Raw genomic sequence first — 19,344 nt, 5'->3', positions numbered from 1 at the left:
TGGAGCACTGGGTGTTATGCACAAACAATGAATCATGGAACACTACATCAAGAACTAATGATGTAATGTATGGTGATTAACATAACAATAAAAAATTAAAAAGAAAAATCTCCTGGCATTACAATGGGACCAGTGCCTCCACCTGCCGGCATGTATTAGGGGAGGACCCACAGAGCTGTGTCTGCCCTGGAAGCATTTGCTTGGCGTCCAAGTACAGGAGAAATGTTGGAAGACTAGGGTGTCTGGCTTATGTGTGCAATCCAGGTGCCATAAAGGCAATTTGGGGTTTTTTAAACCACCAGCACCTGGTCGACTAACTTGGTCACACTGGACACAACCATACACCGACCGGCCCTCCAAGTCAGCTCACATGTGTGTGCAACTTCCTCCTTGAGGTCTCATCTGTTCCCCGTAACAAGGAAGGAACACACCAGGCCAGTGTTTCCCAGGTGCTCCAGTGACCTGGGGAGGACGTTCCAAGTGCAGATTCCCAGGCCTGGAGCCTGAGCTCCTGGGTGGAGTCTCTGGAGTGGGACTCAGGACCGATTTGGATGAACGGTTTTGCGGTGGGACCACGGGGAAGCATAGTGGAGGGGTGTATTCCACCGTAAATTAGGTCTTGAGCAGAAAGGGACATTCCTCTGCACAGCAGGGCCCGCGTGATTCTGTGGTGGTCTCCTCCAGATCCCGGGAGAGGGAGTGAGTTCATTACTACATTTCAGAATCGGAACATACAGGGGGCCTCCTCAGCCTGCTCTGTTTCCCAGGGGTGGCTGTGTTATCGGTTGACATCCAGATAGTGGTTAATCCCATCAGTATCCCCCATATTCCCAGGTGTCTTATTAGATCTCTCTGTTGAAAAGTGTGGTTGGTGTTAGGGGGTCTCATGATCCCATACGTGGATGCCCCTTGCGCCCATGTGAGTATGTATTCTCATATTGTTGGCAGAAGGAGAAGCCGACTCCCAGTGGCTGCCGGATACAGGCCTGTCAGGGCCTCCTTGGCAGCCAGGGCTTGGACAGGGACCACCAGGGGCTCCCATCCACCTTGACACAGCCCCAGGTTGTGGCCGGGTGCTGCTGGCTGGACATCTATGCCTGCTAAACCTGAAGACAACACCAGACACCTGTCAGAGATGTCAGGGACCTCTGTGGGGCCTTCTGTTCAATGCTGAACATGTGGCATAAGGGTCACTGCAGGCCCTGTCTGCCTGGGGCCTCTGGGATGCTACCAGGTCCTGAGTGCGACAGCGATTCTGTTGCAGGGCTGTGTTGGTGCGCACACATACGTGCATGTGTGCGTGCGTGTGTGTGCACGTGGAGAGCGTGAATGCTTGCCTGCGTGCTTGCGGGCCGCTGTGTTCCCGTTTTACATGTAGGTCTTTAGCAGCTATGAGACCCTGGGCAAGATCTCTGGGCTTCGGCTGCTCCATCTGTGAAGGGGTTGGGAAGGGCTCCGGAAGGGCTCCTACATCCCGGGGCCGCCTATCCCGTGCTTCCTGCATGACTAACTGGGAGCTGTCTGTCATTTGCATAAGACGGGTCTTCAGAGAATGGGGCCTCGGGTATGAAATGCCCCCAGCTCAGGCCCCGGGGCTTCTTGTCCAGGTAAGTGGCCTGCATTCTCCGGGCCTGGCCATTGCCCACCTGCACTACGGGGCTGCACGCTGAAGTAAGAGAGGGCGCACAGCTCGGAGCATCTCGCTCTTCCTGCGGGTTGCTCAGGCAAAGGCCTGAATCCTCGGCCTCAGAGCTTGCTTCCTGCAGTCACCATCTCAGACCCTAATCTTAGGCAATTGCTACTGAGTTTAGTGGGCCTGAGCAAGGGCACAAGCCTAGGAATTTGCTTCTCGGGGCTCTGGGCTCGGAGTCGATGGGGAGGCAGCCTGTTCTGACTGCCTCTCTGTTCTCTTTCCAGCTGCAGAGCTGGAGGGACTGCGGGTGTAGGCAGCGAGTGGAGGGTGCAGGCCTCCCCGTGGATGCTGCTGGGCTCCTGCCGAGGGCCAGGCCAGCTCCAGGAGGCACCTTGCCCGTGAGCACGCTGCCTTGACGGCTGGTGGCCGGGCCCCATCCTTTGGCACCAGCACATCCCACCTCGCCCTCCTCACCCCTGCTGTGCTGCCGGGCACCCAGCACACAGGGGTTGAACCATTCATTCACTGGATTCGTACCATAGCTCTCTGCCGGGTTACTGCCCGTGCCAGGGCCTGGGGAGCAGGGAGCTACAGGCATTTATGCTCCTTCTTCACTTTAGGTTCATTTACGTTCTTCTTTGTTTTTATACTTAGAAAGTCCTCCTTAATCCAGCAAACTGATTTCCCAGGTCCTGCTGTTACCAAAAGGAAGAGGTTCTTCACTGACCATTTTTTGATGTGGTTGGATAACCCTAGGTAGCTGGCTCTGGGCCTTATTCCAGAGGCTTCCACGCACTGGCTTGTTTCCTTACCTCGCCCTCAAAGGTGGGTGCTGTCACTGCAACCCCCACCTCGCTGGTAGGAAAGGAGTAGTGAGGTTCAGGGGGAAGTGAGACAGCCAGCTGACCCTGAGACCAGGACTGGAGCCCCCAGTAGCCCGACCCGGGCCTTCCTGATGGACCGTTACTGCCCACTGCTTCGGAAGTACGCAGCCTCCCCCGGTAACCTCTACTCCAAAGCGAAAGTACTGTCCTTCACCCAAACAGAATGTTTCTTTTTCATTTTGAGATAAGTTCAGACTCACAAGAAGTTGCAAAAATAGTACAGAGTTCCCATGTACTCTTTACCTAGTTTCTCCCAGGGAAAATAACTTATGTAAGCACAGTACATCAAAATAAATTTTTAAAATAATGACTTTCTATTTCTAAAGCATCAGAGATAATTAATGCTCAACATTATCTTACCTTCTAGCCTTGATCATTTGATTTCCCCCCATTAACCCATGAATGATGATGGTTAATAATCTAAAGATACTACATATGGACCTTTTACCATGGATCAGGCATGACACCCGGTACTTTACCTTCATGATTTCATTTCATCCTCCTATGTTGGCAATAATGCCCTGAATAAGTAAACTAAACAATTGTAATAGTTATAATTATTGAACACTCACTATGTGCCAGGCACTGTGGTTTATATGTTTTATCTAACTTAATCTCCCGCACAATCCTCCGAAGTAGATCCTGTCATTAGCCCCACTTTACAAGTGAGACTACTGACACAGAGAAAGTTAAAACGATTTACGCGAACTCAGAGGGAGCGTCAGACTTTGAACCCAGAAGGTGCGACTCCACAGCTCACATGGCAAACACTAGGCTGTACGATACCCATAGCATTGTTACCTACAAGCACAGCATGCTTCCTTTCCCTTCTTAGGACCCTCGAATGGGGCCCTGGGGCATAAGCTGGTCAGGTCGTCCTGGCAATACTAAACAAATCCATCAGTCCCTCCCTCTTGTTCTTTTCCCTTCCGGCGGCAGGAATGCCTGGTGCTGCCTGCAGAACCCCACTGTGGCCTCTAGATGGCGCAGTTGAGCACAATTTATTTTTTTCACTTAATATTCTATCGTTATGCAGAGTAATAGGAAGAGGAGCATTGGAGCCGTGGGTGGCACTGCCAAGGGCAGAGACAGATGCGGTGAGGGAGAGCAACAAAGGACCAGAATAGAAGCAATGATAAGAGGTCCGTGCAGTGACGGCCGCGGGTCAACCACGAGTGGAGGAGACAAGGTGTCCATCCTGGTAGCAGGGACAGGCTCCCATCCTCCTCTAGGTCAGCTGCCCTGATGCACCTGCCATCTGGGACTGGATGTATCCCTAGTTGTATCTCTCCAATCCCTAGTCGTATCTCTTTCTGGGATCTTTGTGGGATCCTATGTATGGGCCCGTGTCTTTTTCCTCCCCCTGCCTTGGTGTCCAAGAGGTATCTACACTTTCTCTCTCCACTGCCATGCCTCTCAGTCAGTCCCCTGCTGTCTGGGCTACCCCAGATTTGGGGTGTTCCCTGAGCTCCTACAAGGAATTCCTTCACATTAAAGCTTCAATGATGCTGAAAAAGCCTGAGGCTCAAGTGGACAGGTCCTGCCTAAAACCGAGGCCACAGACGGATAGCCAGCGTATCCCCTGGCCCCCATGAACCTGGCACTAACAGTCATAACAGTCCAAAGCAAGGGTGAGGAGCAAGAGTAAGAAGAGAGACGCCTCTGTGCTGTAGGCATGTAAGGCTTGCTGAAAGCTGAGGGCAGGGCAGGAGCCCTGAGAAGACCCAGCAAACACTGGAGGCCCCTGTGAACACAAGGCAGCATGGCCCACCACTGCTGGCTGGCCGCAGCCCTGGGAGATGCCCAGCCCATGTACCCACCCACCCCTCTACTCATCCATCTGCTGACTCACCTTTCTGCCTTCCCTCCCTCCCTCCATCCATCAAGTCAGTAAGATAGGTGTCCTTTTTTTTTTTTTTATTCCAGAAACCAGCAAGTGAAGCTCTGACTGTTCTGTTTCTCCCCCACCAAACCCAGCCATTCCTTTGTGTTCTAAGCACACCAAATATCAGCTGGTTCTCCCCCCTCATCCGACACCTCACACCTCTGAGTTTTTGCTTATGCGATTTGCTCTGCCTGCAGTTCTTTCATTTTCAGAAAGGGCTGAAGCCTGGTAGTTCTGCCCCTTCCTCCAACCTAGTTCAAGAGTCAGCTAGCTCTGTTGATGGCCCCGCTCCTCCCCCACGCAGGTACTTACCTGCGCTCCCATAATTCCTTTCTCCCCTGTGTCTTTCATCTCTGAGCTAATGTGACTAAGACACATTAGATTATAATAATTTTTATCGTACGAAGTTTTAAAAATCCCAGGAATACCTAAGTATTTTCTTGTTGCAAGCGTTAGTAAATGGGAGAATTGCCCCTCCCCCCCCTCCCCCATGTATATTATCTTGCTTGAGTGTCTCACAGGTAGGAAATAGAGGACCCCAGAGTGGAACCCATTTCTTTCAGACCTGCACACATGCTCTTTGTTATCAGGGTCCACGGGGTCTAGATTCTTTCAGCTCTGTCTGCTGGGTTCTGATTCAACAGACAGGCATGGGTTGATCTGAAGGTCTTTGGGAATTTGCCAGTGCAGGGCTGGCTGGGGTTTCCTAGAGCCTTAGCCCACTCCAGGTGTGTTCTTGGGGACACCTCTGCCTGAGTGTGCCATTGAGCAGCTGTCCCACAGCAGGTACAAAACCCTCCAGCTTCTGCCTGGGAGACCGCTGTCCACTAAGCCCAGAAGTCGGCTTTAACTCTCAGACGCCCCTACTCCCTGGCCCTCTTTAGGGACTACATGCCACCTCCCCCCCACACACACATCCTACCAAAGTAGTGCTTCAGCCCCAAATTCAACAAACATGTATTGCCACCCCTGCGTGGGGGGCTGGGACAGGGAAGAGGCCACAGTGACCCTCCTGGGCTCTGCCTCTCTCCCCAGCAGCCTCAGGCCCCGGCTAAGATGTGATTCTCTCCGGCCAAGTCGCCTCTTTCTTGGTCGCCCAGGTGCGAAAACTAAATGACAGCTGTGTCCGCCCCCCCACCTCCAGCTCAGTGACGGGGGCCTCCAGACCTGGCTGCAAAGGTTACACGCAGACAGGGACAAGGCGGGGGGGAGGCGGCCTGGAGGCGGCGGTGAGCGTCCCATCCCTGGCGGATGGGGACAGGGAGCCGGGGGGGGGGGGGGGGGAGCGGGGGGCCCGCACCCGCCTCCTGCAGGTACTCGCTACCTGGCTGCCAGGAACGGCGCTGCGGATTCGGCCACCAGGGGGCGCGCCGGCCCCGTCGGAGCGAGCGAGGAGGCGGTGTCTCTGAAACTCGGGAGAAGACCCGACTGAGCGGGAGGGAAGTGGCGCGGTGCCGGGACTTCCAGCAGCCGTCTCCCCTACCCCACTTTCGGACAGCCTTCTGTGTGTCTGACCGAGGGTTGGGAAAGTGGGGGTTGCTTTGTGAGCCGTGGGGTGACTGGGCTGAGGAGAGGAGTGGTAGAAAAGAAAGGCCTTCCAAGAACACGAAGTGCTCCTGGGAGGAGTCCGGAGCAGGGTTCTTAATGAAGTCCAGAACAGAGAAATTGGCGTCGTGTTGTGCATGATGCACATTTATATAAACCTATATGCATGCGTCTGTGGGTGCATTGCTTGCACTCCTGGTGTGTATCTGAGTGTGAAGGCATGTGCACATGTGTGTTTCTGTGCCTGTCTCTGTATGCACACTTTGGGGGGCCGTATGTATGTGAACATGAGATGCTCTGTGCATAAACGGCTGGTGTGTATGTGTTTGTGTGCATCTTGTATTTCTAGTGTGGGTATTTGTGTAAGTGCACGTGTGTGTTTATGCTTACACATGTGAATTCCAGGCATGCATGTGTGTCCTCTATGGATGGATCTTTTTCTTTCTCTGTAGACTCCCAAAGGGGCAAAGATCTAGGTGGCCTGGTCTGTCACAGATCCCCTGGAGGTGCCCCTGACTCCCAGCACTGAAGTGGCCCATGTCCCCAGGCTGTTCACAGAGTGCTTCAGTCCTGGCTTTCACAGGGTCAAGAAGGTGGTGAGGACATGAACAGTGGTTAGGAGCACCTCGCTGAGACAGGAGCCTTTCCCCTGCAGGGAGCAGGTGCAAGGAAGGGTCAGCCCCTCAGAGCTGAAGGCCATTGAGGGGAGTTGCTCATGCCATTGGCTTTTCCCCTTCTGGGGTGTTCAGAAGTGGGTTCTGCAGCCTTCTTAGAGAACTTCTTGGCTCCAAATAATAATGATATTTAATGGCTGCCTACTATAGACCAAGGACCATGGGGAATGCTAGAATCACCATGAAAAGAGCAAACAGGAGCCCTGGACCTACCAGCTCCCAGCCCTGTGGAAGAGACAGGAGTCAAAAGCCACAAAGTAAATATCAAGTTACAAACTGTATTCGGTTTTACAAGAAATACAGGGAGTAATGTAAATGTCAAACAACATACCTGGTATAGTTTGGGGAGTGAGGTAAGCTTTCAGGGAGAGAAAACCACAGGTGCAAAGGCCCTGAGGCAGCAGGGCCAAAGAGCTGAGAGAGGATTAGTGGGGCTAATACACAGGGTTGCTCCAGGATGCAAGAAACAGCTTGCACTCTCAGGAGCCTCCTTGATGGGGTTGGCACGAAGGACTCTTAGACTGCCAGCCCTTAGCAAGTGTTTTGTCTACTTCCTCTTTTTATGGATGGGAAAACTAAGGCCCAGAGGGGGAAAGGGACTTGCCCAAGGCCACACAGCAAACGGGACAGATTCTGGAGTTGAACTCAGGATATCCATAATTATGACAATTATATAATTTTAATTATCATATGTAATCATACAATATCCATAATCCACCTTGACTTAGAATTTGCCTCTCACAGCGGCTCCTATCCCCATCTGTCACCCCTCATTCCACCCTCCTCACAGCCTCCATCCTGATGCTCTGGTGACAGGGGACCCAGCGCTGGCCCCCCGGGTGCCATCCAGCTGCCTCCCCCTGCCTTGGTGCCCTGGGCTCCTTGAAGGGCTCTGGCTCTCCTGGGAGGGTTCTTATGTCTCATCTCGCACCTGACACCCCAAATCCGTGAGGACTGGCCCTTCCAGGCTTGGGGTCCAGAAGCAGTTGATCTCGCTGCCTCTGGGAGAAAAGGTCAGTGGTTTTGTTGTCTCTACCTTGTGACAGCAGGTCTGTGAAGTCGGGGACATCCTCCTCTATGAGGCTGGAGGGAATATCTGTAAGTCCCAGGTGGGGGGTGGGGAACAGGGCCAAGCCCAGGTCCCCCAAAGCTCTTGACCTTGAGAGCTCCCTGGGCCCCTCTGGGGGAAACCAGAGACCACTTGGGGCGGGGTGAGCCCTCCCCTCCCTCAGGCCTCTGTATTCAGTTTTTACAAGAAATACAGTGAGTAATGTAAATGTCATGAAAGCAGGTGGGACCCAGCTGGGAGGTGGAGGGTCCTCGGATTCTGTGGAGTTTTACCTGACAACGGCCTGCGGCATGGGAGGGCAGAATTTTTTGTTTAGTGTGACAGTTGCCAGCACCACCGGTGAAAGGGATATCTCTGGGGCACGCTGGCTGAGGTGGCTCCTCCTGGACCAACGGCCGTGGATTCTGGAAGGAATTCTGCGAACACGCGCTGGGCTCTGAGGTTTCTTCGCCTGGTTTTGGGCAGCCAAGGATGGGCAGCTCTTCCCAGTCGCATTTCTCCAGTGCAGTGATTCTCAAACTGTACCACGGGGTCAGAATCCCCCGGAGGGCTGTGAGGATGCAGTGGCCCGGCCCTGAGAATCCACATCTCCAACAGGTTCCTGGGTGCTGCTGCTGGTGCAGGGACCTTACTCTGAGAACCGCTGGCTGAGGAGCCGAGGCTAAGCCAAGGCTTGGCCAGTAGTGGTGTTCAGGGAGTGCTCCTCAGGCAAAAACCTCAGGAGGGAGGGTGGGAAGAAGGCGGAGAAGAGAGAAGGCCAGCCGTGGCCACACGGGGGAGCTCTGGAGCGCAAATTGCATCAGACTGGTTCCTGAGAGAGGCCGGGGAGGCCGCGGTTCTTACCTCGCATCAGGCCGTCGTGGGCTGTGGGATGCCCTGGCGGAGGCAGCTCAACCTCCCCTGCAAGGCACCTGACATTTTAGAGGCCCATTCTCCAGACGGAGGGGTAGCTGTGAGCCACAGCAACCAAGGCTCACACGGGTAGGGGTGGGTGCCGTGCACTGGCCTGGTGAAGCCCTGGGCAGGCCCGCGGCATCTTCCCATCCACCACCTCCGACACTCTTCGTGCCCGCTTCCCACAGGTGAACATCGCCTGGACCCAGAGGCCTACCTCTTAGATCTGTATCGCGCCAACCCCCATGGCGAGTGGGTCACGAAACAGAGCCCCGCTAAGCCCCGGACTCTAAGGAGCAGCCCCAGATGCCGCACCGCTGTCTCTATGGCCTGTGTCAGCGGACCCAGTGGGGGAGCACTGCTGCCTCCGGGAAAGGTCTAGATCTTCCTCCAAGGCGACCTTCTCCGCAATGGCTCTCCGATCCCACAGAGGACTTGGGCGGGGGCTGTCTCCTCCCCTCCGGACCCCCCACAGAACCCCTGGCCAGTGGGCTCCCCAGCCCCCAGGATGGAGGCTCCTGCGCTGTGCTCACTGTATGGCACAGCACTCGGGGACTTGGATCCCCACGGAGTTTCATCCATGATTCCCAGCCTGAGGAGAATAAAAAATACAGTACCTCTATCAAGAGGCAGTTATTTTTTTTTCCCCAGGGAAAATTACTTTGAAAGTGGCCCTAGGGTATATCATGGGACAGTCCTGGAGACAAAGCTGGAAGAGCTTTGTGGCCTGGGCCAAACCCCTTGCCTTCTCTGAGCTCCGTTGAAAGATGAAGGGTTAGGCCTCAGGGAGGGGGAAACAAGGCTCTGGCCACGAACAGGCGAGGGGGGGGGGCGGGCCGTGACTGGAAAGACAAGAAGGAGACCCCTCTCCGTAGCTCTCACAATTTCAATGTTGCTTTGTACAATCTTGGCATTCTGTAATATCATAGTTAAATTCCGCTTGCAGATGAAAGGCATACGTGCAATGTCACTTTGACTTCATTCAAGTTTTTTTTTTCTCCTCAGTCCAGCTCTTCGTGGGTGTTGTCCCTTCACTGAGTGAAGCAGGGGGCTTGATGGTGAGAACAGTGACTGTGTTTCTCAATGGGCTCTGGCCACACCTCGCACCTGCAGCTACTTGAGGGCCAAGAAGAGCACTCGGGAGAAGGAGGAATGGAGTCCCGATCAGCGGCTGAAGGTGGTGGGCATGCTGCAAGGCCGGCTCTGGGATCCTCCCCCCTCTCATTTCCGAGGGTTCCGGGTTGCTCCCTTCCTCCTTCCCCTTTCCTGGGTCTGTCTCCTCAGAGCAGGGGAAGCCTGGTGCTCATTTATTCAACAATGAATTTATGAAGTGCTTAACATATGCCCAGGGCTTTACAATTTTAACCTCTGCAATTTGGGTTCATCCAGAAGCAACCTCTGAGACAATGATTCAAGTGCAAATAGTGATCCCAAGAAACCCAAGGGGGTGGGGAGATGAGAGGGGAGGCAGCTCATAAAAGGATGCATCATCAAACAGGTTACCAGGGTAGGCAACCAGAGCTTAATTCTAATGCAGAATTCTGAGAAGCAATGTAGAAGATATCCATCTGACTTATCCCCAACTGCTTGCAGATTAAGAGCCTTTGAGTGGCCTCAGTTTCTCCAGCAGCTCCATCCAAAGAGCCCAGATTGGATGAAGCACGAGGTTAGCCCAACACTAGCCCCACAATCCCATGAAGTAGGTGTTACTATGTAATCCCATGTTACATATGAAGGAACTGATGTTCAGCAAAGTTAAACCACGGCTTCTCACACAGAATGAGATGCTTAAATGCCCAATTCCAAATCTGGTGCTCTTTCAGCACCTGAAGCAGGATCAGGACATGGTAGGTTCTAGTGAGAGAGGACAGTCAAGAATGGAAGTGGGGGGGGGGACCTGGGTGGCTCAGTCAGTTAAGCGTCTGCCTTCAGCTTAGGTCATGATCTCAGGTCCTGGGATTAAGACCTACGTCAGGTTCCCTGTTCAGTGGGGAGTCTGCTTCTCCCTCTCCTTCTGTCCCTCCCCCTGCTCATGTGCTCTCTCTCTCTCTCAAATAGAGGAATAGAATCTTTAAAAAAAAAAAAAACAGTGGAAGTAGGGGATTGGGTACATTATCCTTGTGGGGGAAATACCATGGGATTCAGCCAAAGTTGCTGCTTCTGTTTCCCAATTCCTCTCTATCCCCATAATCCACCTACAAGCCCTATGGGACCTCCCACCAAAATAAACCCCAATCTACCCACTTCATTTTTTTGCTCCTACCACCATCCTAGTCCAAGCCACAATGATCTCAATGTCTTTAATGATGGTGATGGTGATAAGGATGGTGATGATGGTGATGGTGATGATGGTGGTGGTGGTGATGGGGACGGGGATGATGGTGATGATGGTGGTGGTGATGGGGATGATGGTGGTGATGGTGATGGTGATGATTTTGGTGGTGATGGGGATGATGGTGATGGTGATGGTGGTGGTGGTGATGGTAATGATGGTGGTGGTGATGGTGGTGGTGGTGATGCTGATGATGGTGATGGTGATGGTGGTGATGGGGATGATGGTGGTAATGGTGATGGTGGTGGTGATGGTGGTGGTGATGGTGGTGGTGGTGATGGTGATGGTGATGATGATGGTGATGGTGATGGTGGTGGTGGTGATGATGACGGTGATGGTACAAAGTCTCAATTGCTTCACTGCCTTCTAACTGCTCTCTCTTCTCACCCTCCTATTTATCCTCTGTACAGCAGGCACAGTGGTCCTTGTAAAACAAAAACTCAATTTTTCTGAAAGCCCTCCTACTAAAAACCTTCCAGAGAGATCCCAGACCACTTAAAATAGTATCCAAGTCTTTGCCCTGGCCTATGAGGTCTGTCTAATGTCTCTCATGCCATTCACTCACAACCCTCACTTTGCAAAGCCAGCCACACAAACCACCTTTCAATTCCTGAGACATACCAAGTTCATTCCTGCTTTGGAGCTTTTGCCCTTGCTGTTCTCTCTGCCTAGAATACTTTTAGTCCAGCCACTCCCATGGCCAGCTCCTTCCACATCCTGTTCTCTGCTCAAATGTCCCTTCCTTCAAGAGGCCTCCTCTGACCATCCCATGTGACATTACCTCCTCCACCACTGTCTCTCGTCACCTTAGGTAATTTTCTTCCTAACATTTATCATTACCTGAAGTTATCTTACTTAATTTGTTTCTAAATCATCTGTCCCCCCAAATACGAGGTAGCCCCTTGAAGGCAGAGACCATGTGGGGTTTTGCTCACCTTTGTGGATATAATGGTACATATATGGTATGTAGGTATACCTACCATATAATGGTAGGTGCTTAATAAAAATATGTTGGATGAATGAATGAATAAATGAGTCCCTCTTTGCCCCTCTGTCGGTTTCCTCTAGAAACTGTTGCCTCCCCACCTAACTTAACTCTGACCTCCCTGGTCCGAGTGAAATGAGAAAACGCACTTGAAGTACCCAGTGCTCATTCAGTGCCCTCACTACTATTATTCATTATTAATAAGAACCAGGCAGCCTGAATGGTAACTAATAGTATTCTCTCCCCCATGGTTCCCAGCACCTACACTGGTCCCATTGCCTTCCTCATTCTCTCATTTAGAGGGCCGGAATAATAGAGAGGTGTGTGGTTGGAGGGACAGTCCTTTAACCTGGGCAGAAGGAGGGGCAGGTGCCTCAGTGGGTGCTGCGAGCCCAGGCCCACCTGTGCTAACTTAGCACCCAGTATGGGCCATCCACCACCAGCAGAGGATCCCAGTTTAATCACATGTCAGCTTCCCCATTCATCTTCGGCTCTATCAGAGGGCTCATCTTTTTCCACCATGTGGTATCATGGTGATTGATGATCCTGCACCAGCCCTGCCTCTGAGTTAGCACAGCTCATACTGGGTGCCCAGCTTCTCCAAGCTCTTTGCAGTTGGGGCTGACTTGGGTTGGGATCATATCTCTTTTAAGGAACACTGTTATGGACTTTCATGTGTTGAAGCCCTAACCCCCAAGTTTACTGTTTTTGGAAATAGGGCTTTTAAGGAGGTAATTAGGGTTAAAGGAGGTCATAAGATGGGGCCCTGATCCCATAAGACTTGTGTCCTTATACAAAGAAGAGATACCAGAACTCTCTTCTGGCACAGAGGAAAGGCCATGTGAAGACACAATAAGAAGGCAGCTTTTGGCAAGCCAGGGAGACAGTTCTCACCAGAAACCTAATTTTCTGCCACCTTGACCTTGGACTTCTAGCCTGCAGAGCTGTGAGAAAATAAATATCTGTTGTTAAAGTCCCTCAGTCCGTGGTGTTTTGTTATGCAGCCAGAGCAGACTGAGACAAACCCTTCCTGCCTCCAACTTCTGCGAGGAAGGAGGATAAAATTTGGAAAGATGCCTTCAAGTGGGAGTATTTCCCTGGCAAAGGCAGAAATGCCCCCTGGGCAGAGGAGGTGTCTCACCTGGCATTCAAGTGAGGCTTCTCTGGGACAGGGAGTGTTTAGTGGTGGCCAGATGGGGCTGGATGGCAGACCTGAGCTCCAATCTACCCATGTGGGGCTGCAGGTAACTTCTGTGCTCCTAAAGATTCTGTAACTGCAGGTAACCTCTCTGTGCTCCTAGAGATTCGATCTGCCATTCCTATGTCACCACAGAGGATGGAAGGATGACATGAGGGAATCGGCATCTACTCCACAATGACATTCAGTGCTCAGCACTGGGCTAGGCTGGAGCCAGAGTAATAAACAAGACAGGAAAGGTCTCTACTCTCTTGGAACTCATAGACTATCCAGAGACACACAGTAACTTAGAAACAAAATTATTGTGGCACCTGGGTACCTCAGTCGGTTTAGCATTTGACTCTTGATTGTGGCTCAGGTCATGATCTCAGGGTCATGGGATGAAGCCCAGCATCGGGCTCCACCCTCAGCAGGAGTCTGCTTGAGATTCTCTCCCTCTCCCTCTGCCCCTCCCCCTGCTGGTGCTCTCTCTCTCTCTCTCTCAAATAAATAAATAAATAAATAAATACAATCTTTTGGAAGAAGAAGGAGGAGGAGGAGGAGGAGGAGGAGAAGAAAGGGAAGAGAAGAAAAGAAAAAAGAAAAGAAAAGAAAGCCCCTAGGGAGGTGAAACGAATGTGGGCGGGTCTTTGTTTTGGGTGGCCGGGGAAAGGCCTGAGTTTGGAAGCCCCCAGAAGAAGACCCTGAGCTAAAAATTGGAGGGCAAGCAGTTTATTTGGGAAGTGTTCACAGGAAGACCCTGTTGAGAGTAGAGATGTGAGCTAGGAAAGCTGGAGCCAGAGTAGGGTGTGCTAATGAGCAGGTTTCAGGGGTGGGCAGGTGGCCCTGCATGCTGCAGGGATTTCTGGGAAATGGTATAGATATGCTTCCGGTGTCAACTAAGGGGTATAGAAGATACAGAAATTCCTCAGGCTGCCGCTGGGGGCAGGGAGCCTAGGCCCCAGGCACCGACCACCTGACCACCCGTATTGGTTGAGTGCTGCTTCCAGGGGTGTTAACTCCGTGGCACATCTGGTCCATTTCACAGATACAAGGCTGACCATCTTCTGTGTCACAGAATGACCCTGGGCAGGGGGTCCCAGATGCTTACCATAGGAAGCCATCAGTGAGGACAGGATCGGTGGGCGCCGAGAGGTTGTGGGTGGAGCAGATGTGGGTGTAGCCCCCGCTACAGAAGCCCTTTCTGAAGAGGTGACACTTGAACCGACACCAAAATGAGAAGGGGCCAGCCATCGGAAGAGCTTGGAGAAGGGGTTTGCAGATAGAGGGAACAGAAAGATGTCTGCCAAGGCCATGGTTGCTGGAGCAGCACGTGCTAGAAGAGAAGTTGTCTGGGCAGCGGGGCTAACAGACGGATCTGGCTCCCTTCCAGAGCTTTCCCATCCTGCCCTCCCCACCGCCTTCCTCGGGACTCCTCCCACCCTTGTACCCATCCACAGCAGAGCCAGTGATTGGCTGGCCAGGGGTGGGCGGGTCCTTGGGGCCCAATCCCAGGAGGCCCTATCCATTCATTGGCTCCTGGGGGAGGTGGGAGGGCCGAAGAGATGATGCTCACCTAAAGGAGGTGAGAAGCAAGGGAAGTTGGAATTCTGCAGCCACTGCTGCCCTCACTTCTCCCAGCGCTAGAGGAGACAGTGATGCACCTCCCTGGCCATTCAGTGATGCTCTGATGTCACATGGGCATGTCCCCTTCTGGCTCTTAGTAGTCCCCACAGCCCCGCGACCCCGGTAGCCCCAGTCTAGTCTAGAGGCCAGATCAGGTGGGCAGAATGGCAATGAGGTGACCCAGTGAGGCTGACTGGGGTATGGGCCCCCACAAAGGGTGTCCTGTCTGCAGTGGCCCAACTGGGAGTAGAGCCCAGGCCCGGGAAATTCCGTCAGAACATCCCTCGGGCATCCCCTGGCTTGGGTAGTTGTCTCAGTGTGAGTTCCCAGAAGCAGGCCAGAGACAAGGATCTGAGTGCAGGGCAGTGGGGACGTGGGACAGGGAAGGGAAGAAGGCACTGAACCGTGAGCACTTCTCAGTCATTCACTCCTGACGGGGCAAGGAAGAGGTGTATTTAAAGGCCCGCTCCCATTAGTCATTGGCGGAGGGCTATTTTGAGAATGTTTATTCTCCTGCACTTCCCACCCTGTCTGTCAGGGGGAAGCCCCATGTCCTTGGAACTTGCTGGAGCATACTGAAGCCTAAAGCCTTAGGAATAGGGATGGGGTGCAAGCAGGGTTACCTCGCTTATTCGTAATCCAATTAATCAGAGTTCTAGTCCTCGGGAATTCCTGCAAACCTGGGAGGCTAACCTAGGGTACCATGTCCCTCCTTTGACCTTTGCTCCCTCAATCCTTCTCCCAGGCCCCAGCTCCCCAACTCAAAGTGTCCAGGAGGCACCTTCCTGGGGGGGAGGGTTTCCACACCCACCAGTGCTCCTCCTCACTCATGGGTCCAACCAGGGGCCCAGCCCTGACTCCCAAGGGGGCAGAGCGAGCCCCTCATACATTACCCGAGGACTTCCTTGAAGTCCCTCCTCTGGGAAGACTACTAACCCTGAGACCAGAAGAGTTCGGCCTGCCGGCACTTTGGGCTCTGAGATGAAGGGGAAATTCCTCGAGCTGCCGCTGGGGGCAGGGAGCCCAGGCCCGGGCAGGGGGTGAGGGTGGGAGGGTGCTGCTGGGACCTGGTTGTGGGCAGATGACTCTCCCCGCCTTGTCCAAGGGTCCATCACCCCTCCCTGCCTCTCACACATGGAGACCACAGGATACATGCAGTTGGGGCTTTAAGGGATCTATAAAAGACTTCATCCTGGGGTGCCTGGGCGGCTCAGTTGTTGGGCGTGGCTCAGTCGTTGGGCATCTGCCTTCGGCTCAGGTCATGATCCCAGGGTCCTGGGATCGAGCCCCGCATCGGGCTCCCTGCTCCACGGGAAACCTGCTTCTCCCTCTCCCACTCCCCCTGCTTGTGTTCCCTCTCTCGCTGTCTCTCTCTGTCAAATAAGTAAAATCTTAAAAAAAAAAAAAATTAAGAGACTTCATTCCTAGTCCTGAGGGGGGGTCCTGTGTCTTGGTTTTCAGGCCTCGATGGGGAACAAGTGAATGTCGCTGTGCTTTGCAAGTCCTGGAGCCAATGTTGGGGTGGTGGAAAGAAGTGATTTCTGGCAAATCCATCCTGCTGTCTTCTGCCCCTCTCCCGGGGCTGGGGGGCAGCGAAGAGAGGGTGGGACATGCCTACTATTGAAAACCTTCATCCCACCCCAGCCACTTTGCATTCTGGGGGAGGGGAATGGGAGCCACTTGTCCTTGTCCCTGAATACTGGCTGGCAGGAGGCCAGGGAGGGGGCTCCCGATAGGGAATCTGCAGCTGCCTGTCTTTAAGGTAAAATTACCGTAATTACTCCAATTACCAAATCCATCAAGAGCTCTGCTGAGGAGGCCCTGAAAACAATTGGATCTAAGGCGAGTGAGTCATGCAGAGGGGGCACTAAGTGTAGAGGGGCGGCGACTGTTAGACCAGGCTCTTGATTGGGGTGGGGGTGGGAAACTGCAGAGAATTCATGATTAGCAAGCTGCCACTTTGCCCCCTCAGTGAGATTTTCCTCGTATTGGGTAGTCTCCTATATTTTTTCCAGCATATTTTTCCTATATTTAAAATAAGAAAATAACTCTCTTGGGGGCTTGTCCTTCACAGAACCCTGCACCCCCCTAGTCAACTGACTTGGACCTTCTTTACCTCCTATGAGAGGGAAAAGTAAAAAAACCAAGAACTACCACGGGCATCTCCTAGGCTCTTGCTCTGGGCCAGGCCCTGTGCAAAGGGCTTTTCAAGCTTCCTCCCTTCCAACCCCAAGGAGCAGGTGTCAGTCCATTTTACAGACAGGGGTGTCATGTCTTTCCTCTTGGCCTGGATGCTCCAGAGACCAGACACAGGCTTGGTTTCCTCGGCACCCCTCCCCCCAGCCTGCCTGGTAACCTGCACTTGGCAAACACTCAGAAGATATTTGGTGAAGGAAATAAATATAAGATGCAGATTTTGTGGGTAACTGGAAAAATCACTTAACCGGACATGTCCCCTTAAATCACCCCATCTCCTCCTCCTGTGTCTTCTCCATCCAGCTTGCAGCGAGGACGCTGGTACCTGGAGCTCCTGATGGGACTCAGCCTGCTTGGAAGACAGCCGTGACCCTGCCCCTGAGACAGAAGGGTGGCCCCGATCCCCCATGAGAATGATGTTAGTGCTGTATTTTACCATAATTAAAAATGTATACTAACATAAAGTTAGCCATTTTAGCCATTTTTAGGTGCACAGTTCAGTGGCATTAAGTACATTCATCTTGATGTGCAACCATCACCACCATTCGTCTCCAGAACTTTCTCATCCTCCCAAACAGAAACGTTTTCCCCATTAAACACCAGCTCCCCGTCCCCCTCTCCCCCCAGTCCCTACCAGCAGCCACCGTGCTTTCTGTCTCTATGACTCTGACTTCTTGAGGGACCTCAGTAAGTGGAATCATACAGCATTTATTATTTTGTGACTGGCTTATTTCACTCAGCATCATGCCTTCAAGTTTTGTCCGTGTTGGAATTTCCTTCCTTTTTATTTTGTTTTTAAATATTTTATTTATTTGACAGAGACACAGCGAGAGAGGGGACACAAGCAGGGGGAGTGGGAGAGGGAGAAGCGGGCTTCCGGCCGAGCGGGGAGCCCGATGTGGGGCTCGATCCCAGGACCCTGGGATCATGACCTGAGCCGAAGGCAGAGGCTTAACGACTGAGCCACCCAGGCGCCCCTCCTTCCTTTTTAAAGCTGAATGATATTCCAGGTATGGATATGCCACGTTTTGTGTACTTGTTTGTTCATCGATGGACATTTGGTTGTTGCACCTTTTGGCTCTTGTGAATAACATCGCAGTTCAGTATTGGTGTACACGTACCTGTTCAAGTTCCTACTTTCACTTCTTTTTTTTTTTTTAAGATTTATTTATTATTTATTTTGAGAGAGTGAGAATGAGAGAGAGAGAGCACATGAGAGGGGGGCGGGTCAGAGGGAGAAGCAGACTCCCTGCCGAGCAGGGAGCCCGATGCGGGACTCCATCCCGGGACTCCAGGATCATGACCTGAGCTGAAGGCAGTCGCTTAACCAACTGAGCCACCCAGGCACCCCCCTACTTTCACTTCTTCTGGATATAGCCCCAGGAGTGGAATTGCTAAATCATGTGGTTAATCTATGTTTAATTTTTTACAAAACGGCCACAATTTAAAAAATGATGTTAACGTGTTACATGGTTATTTCCCCCATATTCTGGGATTTGATGGACTTTCTAGGAAGGGGCACCCATGCCTTCTGGCATTCTGTGCTACCCTGCCAGGCTACTTATGTACCTTTTTGAAAAGCATGGCTATCTTCAATCATTTATCCATCCATTCCACAAATATTGGCTGGGTGCCCTCAGTGTGTCAAGAGCTCTGCTGGACGCTGAGGATATGATGATGAGCAAAACTGGATACAGTCCTGGCCTCCAGAAGCTCATGGACTGGAGGAGAAGCAGGCCTTGGTCATGGAATCTCTGTCCTGTGGCATTAAAGGCCCAGAAGCCGTTTTCAGAGCCCAGACCTGGAGGCACTTGGTCAGCCCCAGCAGGAATGCTTCTTGGTGGGCTGGCCAGACCCGTGGCCCTTCTCTTCCCTCGGCCTCTGGCTTCTCATCTGGGAGAGGAGGTGATCCCTCCCCACCCCTCCTCCTCATTAGTTGTCTCTTTTCTTCCTCCTCAGAGTGATCAGCAAAGGAGAATTATCATGCCCATTTGGCTGATGAGCAGACTGAGGCTCGGCAGGGCAGGACCCAGTGTCGCGTTTGCTCTGCTGAGTCCTGGCCAGGGCCTCTCACTGGACAGCCTCCATCCTCGGATCTTCTCTCCTACCCCCAGTCCTCTGCAGCCTGAGAGGCACAGCCTGCTCCTCCACGTGGGCTCCTGGAAGGTCGGTGCCCCCCAGTGTCCGAGGGCACAGGCAAGGGGCTCACAGGACCGTCCTGGGGCACCTGCCCTGCACTCGCTACCTTTTACCTAGCAGGGCCAGCCTCTGGCCTCCTGCTGGGGCAGCCTCGCTCCAGGGCACCAGCTTTGTGCCACGGTCCGCCCCACCCACAGGAGCGTGGACTCCACAGTCCTGCAGACGTGGCCTTGCTTCCCAGCTGATCGGTGGGGCCTCAGGCGAGTTGCTGGGTGCCTCTAGGTCTGATTCCTCGTCGATGAGAC

General features: G+C 52.8%; 1 long non-coding RNA gene across 1 annotated transcript in view; it reads left to right on the top strand.

The window, feature by feature from the left end:
* Window positions 1-19,024, top strand: part of LOC141370559 (uncharacterized) — a 47,012-nt gene extending 27,988 nt beyond the window's left edge. The window contains exons 2-4 of the long non-coding RNA XR_012374696.1: window positions 17,204-17,318; window positions 17,720-17,910; window positions 18,860-19,024. This is a non-coding gene — a long non-coding RNA (uncharacterized lncRNA). The remainder of the gene's footprint in view (window positions 1-17,203; window positions 17,319-17,719; window positions 17,911-18,859) is intronic.
* Window positions 19,025-19,344: the final 320 nt, after the last annotated feature.

The sequence above is a fragment of the Callorhinus ursinus genome, unplaced genomic scaffold (genome assembly GCF_003265705.2).
Source record: "Callorhinus ursinus isolate GAN/ISIS: 27379988/994484 unplaced genomic scaffold, GSC_fseal_2.0 scaffold38, whole genome shotgun sequence".
Lineage (NCBI taxonomy): Eukaryota > Metazoa > Chordata > Mammalia > Carnivora > Otariidae > Callorhinus > Callorhinus ursinus.
Note: the sequence above shows the minus strand (reverse complement) of the source record. Positions and strands in the feature narration are given on the sequence as shown.